General features: G+C 45.3%; 1 pseudogene; it reads right to left on the bottom strand.

Moving 5' to 3' along the window:
- Positions 1–877: 877 nt before the first annotated feature.
- Positions 878–11,630, bottom strand: LOC149370285 (alpha-tocopherol transfer protein-like; annotated as a pseudogene).
- Between the last annotated feature and the right edge of the window lie 1,101 nt (positions 11,631–12,731).

Here is a 12,731-nt window from a genome sequence, read left to right as displayed (position 1 = left end):
CCTAGGCCCTGAGAAAAGCGCACTTTACGGCCCGGCCCGGGTTTTCGGGCCAGCCCGAGCACGTGAAGTGCTCTAAGCCGAAAGAACATGCGTGATGCTCTCACTTAGTGGTGCTGCTATGATTTGTATACAATGCATCAGATTATCCTTCCTTATCCTGGCTCAAGATACGCAGTACACCAGGGGTGCAGCTCCCCTTAAGGTAAAATAACGCATCCAAACACACTGGAATCAAGATGAGCAGGTCATAGAGAAAAGGAGGGAAGACACCCTTACACATCAAGCCCCAAGCACGATTGCTTCCTCAGCAAGCCTTCGTTTTGACATCCGCTCCATTCTTAATATGCTGACAGCTATAAACATGTGCAACAGTTTGTATATTCCAGTTTTCCTCTAATCAAGTTCGGGCTTAGTGCAGCCGGTAATTTTTGTTTTTGCTATATACTTTTTTGTGTGTTTTTAGCAAATTTCACAAATAGATGTGCATTTACTTTTGCACACACAACTCTTCTGTTTGTTTCATTCAGAAGTGTAACTAATAAGCTACAATTTCATGCATTGCAATATGTGCTGAGTGTATTAGTTCTTGGGAAAAAATTTTTTCTTTCAGTACACTCCAAATTGTGCATTTTTCCGCGGTAGCGAAAGAGTTAAGGGAAGGTCCACGTAACCTATAAATCTGAGGTTTCAAGAAGCCAAAAACTGGCTCCGAGAGGATTTAAAAGCAGGAGGATTTGCGCTGTTATATATGGCGTCATGCCTCTCTATATGACGTCATATGTTACACATGTGAGTACCCAGTGCGCTTACCCCCTCCCTCGTAATTTAATCAGGTTAGAGGAGCTGTTACTTAGAAAGATTGGGTCTGTGGTGGCCCTCACACCGTCGGACACGTGCGATTACGGCTGTCAAGAAGAAAGAAGCCCAAAGTTGTCAACGCCGGCCGTTGACGTGAATGTTCGCTACTCCCTGTGGAAATTTCTCGCAGCAAAGACTTCAAGAAGACTGCTACGAGAAGTTGGTCGTACAGCTCCTAGAGGGATGATTTCACCCTGTGGCTGGCGGACAACATTAAGAGCCACAGTTTGCTGATGTTTCTAAATAAAAATAGCGTCCACGACCTAGTATAGATTATTGACAGCCCCAATCTTAAGGCCGGGATACATCCGACGTTTGTTTTTTGAGGAATTTCGGGCGCAAGGATAGTTATTGATAAGGTGTTGTGCGGACTGGCCATGTTTCGTAGTCATAATGATAACAAATTGTATACAATCCTTAAGGTTTTATGGGTGTGATGCGAAGGAGGGGAGAGGGGGCTGCGCCATTTTTTATTGCTTTTTACTACGAATAACGACCAGGTACACCGCACAATGCATTCTCCATTGTTATCGGAGCGTGGTTCGCTGCGCCGATTCGGTGACGTGGAATCTGTAGATTCTGAGGACTCCGGTGTTCTAGATAAACCTTCATTTAAATAAGTTGTAAGTTATTTACACAAAATAATAGCCAATAACATCGACATGCTTAACCTATGTATAAGCTTCGTCTTTAGAAAAGGCTTAACGAGTGTCAAGAACCTGTCGAATGCTATGCCTTGTCTCACGGTGTGCACTGCTTCTATACGCATGGGCATGCAATCCTGGAAAACGTCATGAACGGCACGTTATTCTGGCTTGTTGACAGATGTGAGGCAGAATTGCAACGATAAATATTATAAACAGAGGTTCAATTCAGCAGTCTGAACATACTGTGAACAGGCGAAAGCTTGGCTTGAGCGCACAGTTGGAACTTGTCTTAAGCACTAATTTGGCATGAATGCCTCCAAGCAGATCTAGGCATCATTTTCCACGCCGGCACAAGGCTCTTTGCGGGAGCTAGTTGCTGTGACTGGGATGCGCGCAGCACACTATTCAATAACGAACAATTGTCAATGAATTTGCGGCTATTTACAGGCTGGAGCGCGTGATAGTCACGCTCCAACTTTTAATCATACCTAAGAAGGAGTAGCCCTGATGTATTAATGCATTTTGGTTACTAGTGACATAAAGTCATTGAAATACAATCACACGAGAAACGCGTAGACGTCATCAAGAAGAAAAGCGCCCGTTAATCACAAACAATGGAGGGCTTATATGATCTTGCATCTACTTGTGAGAAAAACAGCGCATGATTATTGCAACAAAGCATTGCTGCAATTGTCTGTTAATAGTCCTGGATTCAAGAAGTATTTTTTGAACAAAATCTGCTGATCGGCATTCAAACTGCAGGACCTGCAGAGAACATTAATTGAAGCGTCACTCGTGTGACCGCCTATGAGCAGGGCATCCGATATAGCATTGATGCTGGCCATTCTACAGAGAATACACATGTTGTTACTGGCGTTCATCGGTGGTCTGACATGCCGTGAATTCAGAATAACGTCGTTATTTTGTTTTTACGACTATTCGTTTAGACGCCTGCTATGTTAACTTCGAACCATGATGTCACATTGATAAATGTTTATGAGTTCCCACATTGGGTTTTACAAGCGCAGTTGTCGTTTAGAAATAAGTGATCAGTGAAGCTCAGAATAAATTTGTTGCACGCTTATTAAGGCTGGTTGGAATCGCTGTCTTATTCACTATTAAGTGTGGTCAATATTGAGCCCTGCTGTTCCTTGCAGAACGTTTGTGCGGATACGAAGGCTGTGTTTTGAAATTATCTCGAACTCTTCCGCTCTCCAGACACAGTACACAGCGAAATAAGTTACTCGGCCAGTAAAGATACGGCAAGAAACACGTTAGACTCCAGCCTATAAGTGCGAGGGTTTGGCAGCAAACCCCTCAGTATTAGTTATTCAGTATGTCTTGTTTTTTTTTTTTCATGTGCCTCTTTCTTTCAAAGCCCCTTTCGAGGCCCCCGTTATTTTTACCTTTCTGCTACCTTCAGGCCCGCTACGGTAAACCTCGCGAAGTTGTTTTGGTTGTGCGTACTTTCAAATGCACTTTTTACATCTTTTCCTCATGAAGGATGATTAAACGTTGCGTTTGTCTTTTAGCGTGTCTTTTTCGTTGTACCACGTTTTTAGCTGCGTGAGAAGATATGTTTCAGTGAGCCTTGTTCGGTTCCCGTATAATTTTCACCGCCTCTAGATCTCATGCGCGATTGTCCAGTGTGCTTTTTTGCCCCTGTCGCACCAGAATTTTATAACTTTATAGCCTTTAGGTTCTTTCGCGATTATTTTTTTTTTGTCCCTCCTTTTACGAGAATTTGTTATCTTCACGACATCCTTCATTTCACACGTTGCCACATTTACAATGTCGGCTTTTATCAGGTCATTTACCTCGAGTTTTATTATTGTCTTGCGATTTTTTTTCGTTATCATCCCTCGACGCAACAGAACCTGATAGGTGGCACCAGCACCACAAGAACAAGCGGCAGAAGGAAAGATTTGTTTGCAAACATTCCAACCGCGTAGTAAAAATAGGTTGCAAGTCGGACGTATGTCCTGTCGTATCTCCTTTATGCCTGATCTTTTGCGCTGATCACAGTCTCTGGATTCAGCAACCAACGATTCTACTCAAGATCCTTCGCTTATTTTTTTCTCTAGCTGTAAGAGGCAAATAAATCTGCTTTCCTTTTTTTTTAGCAGTCTTGTTTTTCGCACATCATCTGTTGATACAGATAGCTCTTCAGCAGGAAGCAGTGGCTCTGCATTTACGGACTTGTTGAAACGCATCCGTTATTATATGCCGTTTATCAACGAAATATGCAATTCGACACGGGGTGAAGCCTCTCGGGGCAGGTAATCTTACTTCTTCAATTTCTTAACACAAAAGGGTGCAAACCGGCAGCTGAAAGAATTTCTGAAGTTTCACCATCCACGAGGAGATGTAATCTAAGCTGCTCGATTTGTTGTGGTAGAAAACAAAAACAAACCTCAGCAATAAAAAGGATTTCTTCTTGCTATATTGCTTCGTGAATGAAAAAAGGCTTAAGTTCATGACACTGCATCGGCTTCTATCGCTCTTACTAAAACAAGTTCAAACAAAGTTCTCAGGTTCAGCTCGCAGTGCCTGTTTAAGCTATTTCTTGTCGAAGCTGGAATAGCTCGCTGCTTGTCCCTTTAGCTTCTTATTTAATCAGCACTCAGCACCGAGTGCGGCAAAAAACCTAAGTTAAATGTACGTGCAAGTATTCGACGCAAGTATTCGACGATCACCATGCACAGTGTCTGTGTCGCCGGGTTCTTGACCAGATATTATAAGCACAGCATAAGAGCGCGGTGCATGTCGACATATGAAGGCTCATCGAGAACCCAGGACCCTGGGAAAATTTCGTTAGGTTAGGTTGGAGGTTATGACGCGTAAGCGAGAAGTGCTATCATTTTTTTCATTAGGCATGCCACTAGAGCAAGTGTATCGAACATATTAAGGATGATCAGTCTAGCATGAAATCAAATTGCATTAATATCCATTTCTGGAGATGCAGCTGTTTGGTACTTGCCACCGCGAGAGCAAGTCTGAGAAATTGGCACAGCTAAGATCAAGAACTCGCAAGCGGCGCAAAGTGTTTATTTAATGGGAGTCTAAGATTACGCGCCTGTTTGAAAGGTGTCGTAGTCGTCCTCGTAGTCGGCGTAGTCAGCGCAACATGCCACCAGCGAGCCATGTCAGGTGGAGAGGAACGCCACCTGCCACGGTGAGTGCGGCAGTTGGCTAAGCATATCGCAAAGCTAAAAATACACAAAGAGCTGCGCTCAAATTTCACAATAACGGCCATCGTAATCGTCTGCCGACTTTTTAGACAGTGTTCAAGCTAGCATATTCGCCTGATAGAATTGAACGCGGAATTGAAATGCGACTGTTATACGCTGCCATTAGGACGAGCGCTCGCTTTCATTCACCGTCACTTTATTTCGTAAGAGGATAGCCCGGAATTCGCACTCCCACAACGAGCAGTGAAAGGAAGTCAGTGGTCTAGACGAAGCGGTGGGAACCTCGCATTTTCGCGCATCAAGCTATTTAAGAATTTTTCCTGGACGAAACTAAAGAGAGGAAGTTGGCTTGAATAAAAGTTCTATTATGGAGAACAGGTAATGAATGTCCCTTAACGTAGTTAATTGCAACATGACCAAAACAGCAGTAGCGGATGGAGCCCGTAGAGAAGGTTAGGCTAGGGAATTTGCCTGATTTGTTTGCCCGCTGCTGGTCGTAGCACTGCGATAACTAGAGATCAATGGGACATGTCTCAGTCTTCCTGTATATTTCGCATTGCTGGTAAATTGTTGTATGATGAACATAGTGAAGAGAGCGAACGTTTTTTTTTATTTTTTCTTGAGTGTGAGAAGAAAGGAATGCACTTCGGAAACATACATCTGGTCTGCTACACCAAAACGAAGAAAAACACTTCATCCGACTTTCGGTAATCGAGGAAATGTTGTAGTAAAAGTGCAAAGATCTTGCCGCATGCGAACAGATAAGCGAAAAGTCTCATATGTATCAATTGCTTACGTCGATAACCTAGCTTTTTCGATACGAATTGAACTGTAACTGGAACGACAGAGAAAACTCTGACCTGACCAAGAACAACCATCGAACAATCACGCTAGCGTCCAATGTTGCCTTGACTACTGCAAACTGCTGAGAAGAAAAGCCTTTAGTTGCTGATGCATCCACCCGGCTTGAAGAGAAGTATAGGGCGTCCGCGAACATCTGCCTCGGCCATCACCATCATTAGCCTGCGCGTGGCCGGCGACTCCTTGTAAGGCTGGAAGTCACAGAACACCGACCCGCTTGCGTTACGGATCCTGTAGTAGTTCCGGATGGTGCGCAAAGCGGCTTCCAGGTTGTACTTGCGCACTCGCAAGAAGAGCAGCAGGAACAGGTCGTCATTCCTCGCATTTAGGTTCTCCTCCTCTGCGGAAAACTGAGCGGAGCTGGTTCGCTGAGTAAATATGTTTAATGTCTACCTATAGCCTACGATATCAAAGCCTGTCGCTGGTCTCACTACACCCTTTATTTGTGCTGTCTGGGACCCATTTAATTATAGCGCACTCCCTCGGCCTACAATGCGCGCCATGCACATATTTTGTGGAATGCGTGAATCGTGATCGGTGGTCCTCCAGGCCCTTTGTATTCAAGTTTCTATTTTTATAAATCTAGCTAGTATACTTTCTGCATTTTGGGGGGTACTTTTTAAACAAAAATATTTCGTCACTTACTAACAAAACTGGCATGTATACACTGTGAATAACAGGCAAGTTTACCATGGACGCTATCCTGATGAAGTGGTTTTGTAGAGCCCGCGAGCGCAGATTTGGCGGCGAAACATGCTGCATACGGCTGGCATCATCATTGGTATGAAACAAGGTACCATATGGCATTAAACAATGTAACGGCTTGAAATATGTATTTACAAAAGGGGACCGCAGGTGTAAACAACCAGAGAGAGCCAAGGAGCCATACAATAAAGGTAAGTGCCCGGAAACGCTTCGTCCTCCTTGTCCACCACACACAAGCACCATACTTCGTCACCTTTTTTGTTCAAGCCTATGGCCGTAACATAGTCCCCGTCGGCAAAAGCACCGTCCTGTTGCTAATGAGAAGACGTGTGAGGGTCGTGGTATGGTTTAAGCCGAGCAACATGTAAGTCGTCAGTAATAGGGCGGTTGGATGACATCGCAGATTGAGACAGGACTAATTTCGTACGTGACGTCGTTCACCTGGCGGAGAAATCGATAAGGGCCGGTATGGCGGGGTAGAAGCTTTTCAGACAATCCAACGCGGCGAGAGGAACACCGCAGGAGGACGAGGGACCCCGGGGAAGAGTGTACGGCCCGATGTCGGTGGTCGTAAATGGCGTTCGGCTTGACTTGAGATGCGGAGAGACACGCGTGAGCAACTTGGCGTGCCATGCGGCGCGTGCAGTGACATCCTGTGCGTACTCTGCGGGCGTAGCGATGACGGCCGGTAAAACATGTCCAAAGGCAAGTGAGGATGGCGGTCTAACAAAACATTGAAAGGAGAAAAGCATGACGTGTCATGGTGGGACGAATTATTAGCGACTGTGATATAAGGCAAAACTCGTCCCAATTGCGATGGTCGGAAGAGACGTAAAGTCTTTTATGCGTAGCATATTGCAATCACTCAGTTCAGCCCTTGGGCGCGGCCGGGCAGCCACCAAACCACGTGACGTGACGCCACGTGGTTTGGTGACGTCATGTCACGTGGTGACGTGACGTCACCAAACCACGTAGAAAAAAGAAGAAAAAAAATAAAAACCACAAAAAGGACGGCTGAGCATGGTGGCGGTTGCCACCGCCCCGTTTTAAAGGGGGCGCTCCTATCCATCCATCCATCCATCCATACGCCACGGAGGAAAAGCTGCTGAGAAAATGGAGTGCCGCCAAGCAATACCTCGCGCAAAAAGACCGCGCAATATGCAACGCATTCTTGGCTTAACCAAGCTAAGCCTGGGCATCTTTTTTTTTTCAAAAGCATAGAGCCCAAGAGGTCTGCTTCTGAGCCCTGCAGCGCGCGGCTCCTCTTATATACTCAGGGGCCCTAATCTCACCACGGCGAGAACTAAAGTTCGAAATGCTTACAAGCTTAGGACTGTCAGATGTGCTTAGGAGTCGCGCTGCACGGCTTAGAAGTAAAACTCGTTGGGCTGATTAGTTTTGGCAAAGACTGTACATAGCATATCTGTGAGTGTTCGATGCAGGCGTTCGGCAAGGCCATTAGTCTGAGGATGGCAATAAGAGGGTCGCAGAGACAACTGGGCGGATGAAAGTAGGAAGCTTGCGGGCATATGGTGCCGAGGCTGGGACACGACATGGGTAATTGGAGGGATGTCTGAAAGGCATTTGCTTTCCAGTGTGCTTAGTTAGGCTCATGACGATGATAGGCAAAAATAAAACATGATCAGATCTAATGTTCCATTCTGTTAGCTTGAACACGTGATTCTACGCAATCTATTGTGTCGTTGAGTGCGTGGACGCTCAACGACACAATAAATCGCGTAGAATATACGGTGCCAGACAGCAGTTTGTTCTCCACGAATGCACCTAAGCCTTGCTTAAGCACTTAGCACGTATTTTTTTGAGTCAATATTTGTAGTAAGAAAGTAATTGACCGTTCCCTAAACACTTTGATCTAACGCAGTTCCTGCTTTGAGTTATTAATTCGGACTCGGGCTTCTACCTGCTAGGTGCCCTGGTTAGCTTCGTAAAGTGGGTGCCCCGGACGGATTTAGGCCTCGTATAAGCTTCAGTTCCGAAGCTTGGAACAAATTTACTCCACCTTGAGGGTTTCCAGTTAGCCCATTTGACTAAGAGTATTTAATCAATGAAAACAAGCGAATTTCGCATTTGCGTTATGATATTTGCAACACGTGGAGGCTCTACTGAAATATCGTGCAAGAAACCAGCAATGTGTTGATTTGTCAACAAATGTAATAGTAAAACTTGATCAGCACAACGGCACAACGGTAGTAGGGCTGTTAGACGAGTGAGTGCTTCCAGTTTTGGTATTTTCAGACAAAAAAACTGTCATATCTCCAGCATGCTATAAAAAATTCCAGAAAAAAAGAAATTCGTGGCCCAGTGGTATGAGTGCCCGTCTCGGCTGTGGGAGGTGGTTGGTTCGAAACCCACCGCCGGACACCCACCGGTAAAAATGGGTACAAGCTTCCCCCGGCCTGGCGCTCGGCCTTCTTTAGGTGTGCACGTTTGGGAGGAACTCCGTAAACCACGATGCGCCCATTACCGCAGCCGTGGCCTCGTGGTAGAGCACCGCTTCGGCTTCGGGAGGTGGTGGGTTCGACTCCCACCGCCGGCCGGGTACCCACCGGTTTTCTCAAAATGGGTTCAAGCTATAGCTCGGCCTGGTGCTCGGCTTCCCAGGGCTGCACTGCTTGGGAAAGGAGCCTTCGCCTTGAAATCCCATCACTGTGGGCTTGAAGTTGACGAAGATATCCAGGAATTTTTTCTTCTAATCACAACAGAACATTGCGAATGTTCATAGAAAGGGCATCTTTGGGGAAAATTTCTACCTCAAAGCACGAGCCGAAGTACCTTCTTCGGAAGAAGCTGAGCATTTCCCACATTATTGAGACTTTTTTTTTGTGAACATTTTTCTATTGCTTACTTTAAAATGCGAGAATGTATTGAGTTTCCTGGCTGAATAAAAAACATAGGGTTACTAAAAAAAATCAAATACATACCAGTTTTCATATCACGAGAATTGACTTTAAAAAAGTCGGGGTAGTATGGGTGGAAGCATTATGTATATGAGATGTTATAGGAACTTTTATGACTTTATTTTATGCAAAAGTCAGAAACGAAGTTTGTAGTTTTCTTTTATAAGTGAACTTCTTCAGGATGTATAACCTCTTGATAGTCCACTGAAGTTAGATTCACAAGTAAAAACAAATTTTGCCCTTAGGAGAGCAAGAGCGGACGCTTCAATGATAGAAAGTCTGAAGGTTCCTGCAATTGATGTATTTTTTTTTTCATAAATTTCGCGCCTCTACAAGGCAGTTCTTCTGAACCACTTCCGACGTTGGTTAGTGTTTCTTTTGTAATTTCCACCTCATTCCTGAAAGTAACGTTGATGTTTTATTTAGAAACTTCCACCTAGCATGAAGCTCTGATGAAAACCTTAAAAGTTAGGTCCACCGAGCACGCTGCATAATAAAAAGCGGGAATAACCTAACGCACATGTGATTGAACTCGTTACTTTAACACGTTTAGCCTTCTTAGAAGTCTCTTGAATTATTATTTATGGCCTCTCTTTAGGCTCTTGTTTGTCATTTGGCATGAAGCAAGAATGAAATGTGTGTTCAGACTTTCAGTTGGGTTCATTTAGAACCAATGGATACATGTACAGCATTTAAAGCATTTAGGAGATAAATTTCTTAATGCGACCATAAATAATATAAAGTCCAGCTACAGGTAGCCTAACAAATCTAAATATAAAAGTACCCTCTGCTGGTATTCTTTTTTTTATATCTCTACGAAACAAAGCACCGCGCAGTTCCATTTTCCGTACCAGCTTACGATGTGAAGTGAAAAACTGAATATTGACGCCGTTCTATTTTAATGCGCTCTCTTTAAAGGAGCACCGATTAAAATCGGCGTTTCACATATTTTAGTATAGTGTACTCACGTGAACGATCGAGAGCGTTTCATCTAATTATTTTTAAATTGCAAGCCACTTAGCGAATCTTGATCGTGTGCAATCGCAATAAAGACAATGACACGAACAACAAGGCGCCTACGCGCTCTGCTGTCCTAGTATGTACGATGGACGGCTTTAGCGCCTGTTTGCTACCACCGAAGTCAAAGCGTGATTAAAAGAAAAGCGAACAGCGGGGTACGTAGGCTTCACTGTGCTCACGTTCACCTTCATCGCCCCTGTGCCCGACGCTAATTCAGCGTACTACGTGTCAAGCACATTGTTGTTAGAACGGAAACCCTTAGACTAATATTGTATGCGTGTGTTTCAGTGACATTTTAAATCTAATACATTTATGGCAATGTTAGGAATGTTAACATCTCAATTTTTTAATGGGGCCTGCCTATGCACGTGGCTGTAAGATATCTAAAAAGATAAAAAAAAGCATGTGACAGGGGATAGGTTGGCTGCTGAACTGGTTTTGCACCTGCAATCTTAGACGCGATTGCGCTAACACGCGCTAGGTAAACACAATCTATTGATAGCGTTTTTGCAGAGTTAAACCGAGTAAACATGCGAAAGCATGTGTTTAGCCCTGTTGGCTCATGGTTTTACTTTGCTATGTCGCCGGCACGTCTGCTGACGACATTAGACTCAGGTTACGCGCCGACAGAGGTTAAGCTAATCTGATCTGTTAGCGCCGCAGACGGAAGACGACAGTGTGCAATGCACAGCGCGAGCGTGTGTTGCAGTTTAATACGAGGCGTAACCGTCTGCGGCGATAGCCTAGTGATCTTGCCCGGCGGCCTCCGAAGGTGACCTTTCACGCCGTCGCAGGCTCTACTTTCGCACTAATATGGCAGCTTTTTGCGAAACGCTCATCTTATTAACTCCCAAAATCGCAACACTCCAGCAAGAACTTTTCGATGGGCTCGACGCCGTAGGCAAGATCAAACGCAGAACTCACCTGACAATAGATCCTTAAGTTTTGCCAGCAGTTCATCCCTTTTTGTCGGTGTCTCACCGAGCTCATCTTCGGCTATCCGCTGCAACTTGAAAGGAAGCGCTCCGTCTGATGTGTCGTGCACGTCATCCACGCATTTCTTTGTGTAGACGCCCGGCATTTCGGCGGCACGGTTCATTTTACCGCTGCGAATGGGGCGGACGGCCTTCACTGCTCTTCCCCGACGCAACCTATGTAATATTCGAAGCGAGGCGACTGTTTACAAAAGAACGAAGTGGGGCGTTAGCACGCGCGTGATGACGCATTCAGGAAACTTCGTCGCCAGCGAATTCGGCAAACCGGTTGCGAGGCCAGCGTCAACGAACCGCAACACTGTAAGCTCTTCCCAGCGGCCGAGGTCGTAAATTTCACGAAGTTGTGGAACTGCTTCTGAATGCGGCCGCAGCCTGCGGCCATCGTTCAGAAAGGGAGGGTGTCGAAGGGAGGGTGTCGAAGCGGATGCCTGGCCAATTAAGGGACGATGAAAGAAAAAAAAGAAGCGCAGAAAAATACTCCGATGCAGGCGGCTACCTGAACGGCAAGCTTTAGATGCGCCGCAAGTTTCCGCCGCTCAGAATGACGAAAGTTTGACGAATGACGACTCTGTTTAGCAATAGCACGCGGTACCTGCCTGGAAGTGGGCGACGGCCTAGATTTTACTTCTCGGGCGAACAGTAATTGCATCCGTAGGTTTTTGTAATAGCCTGTAAATGATGGGCGAGCTTCAACATTGGGCTTAAAAGAACAGGCTATTTACGTCCATAAGATGATTTATTTTTTACTTCCAATCAAACTAACCTTGCGCAAGTAAAGGAATAACCAGCTGTGGCGTATTTTTCTTAATTTTTTTCATATTTGGCAGTCTCGTTTTCTGCTGGTAGTCAACATCTAGGAACTTCCACACCGCGGACACAAAATAGTATCAGTATAGTGACTCTGCCACTCTATGGAGAGGATACACAGCGCGTCGAATAGGTGGCGTGCTATGGCATACTTAACGTGGACCATGTGGCACATTGGCGTTGTTGTGGCACATGAGCGCATTTCGTCTTACAGGACAAACGGTGTTCGAATCCTCCGTCGAGAGTGAAGATGGTGATGTATCAGCCGAACACCGGCCGGCTGTTGCGGCGCGTGTGCGAGATAGGTCATTCCATGTAAAAGACGCCAGACTTTGCGCTCCACCCTCTACAATTTCTTCCAGAATGTACGTTGCTTTTGATCACACTTGTTTACAACGCTCTTTATCGCAAAAAAAAAGTTAACTGCCAGAAATATATTTTCTATGCCACTTGTTTCAAGGAAGCCCGCAGCTAATTTTTAAAAGTACGACTATTAAATTATATTGAGGGAAAGCCGCTCTATCGAGGGTGACGTCGCCAGTAGTAGCGGGGAGCACCACAGATGGCGCGGAGCAGCTATTTTCACTTGGCACATGGACACGGACAATCGCGAATTGATGCACGTTGCTTGGCGCTCTCCGAAGGCGCGCGGTTTTCGAAAGGCGCGAGAAATTATCCACACTTTTGAGTCACGGTGGTGAAAGTAATTTCATTTTCGAAAATCGAAAA

This window comes from Amblyomma mixtum, chromosome 1 (genome assembly GCF_055824585.1).
Source record: "Amblyomma mixtum isolate Tamu chromosome 1, ASM5582458v1, whole genome shotgun sequence".
NCBI classification, from domain to species: Eukaryota; Metazoa; Arthropoda; class Arachnida; order Ixodida; family Ixodidae; genus Amblyomma; species Amblyomma mixtum.
Note: the sequence above shows the minus strand (reverse complement) of the source record. Positions and strands in the feature narration are given on the sequence as shown.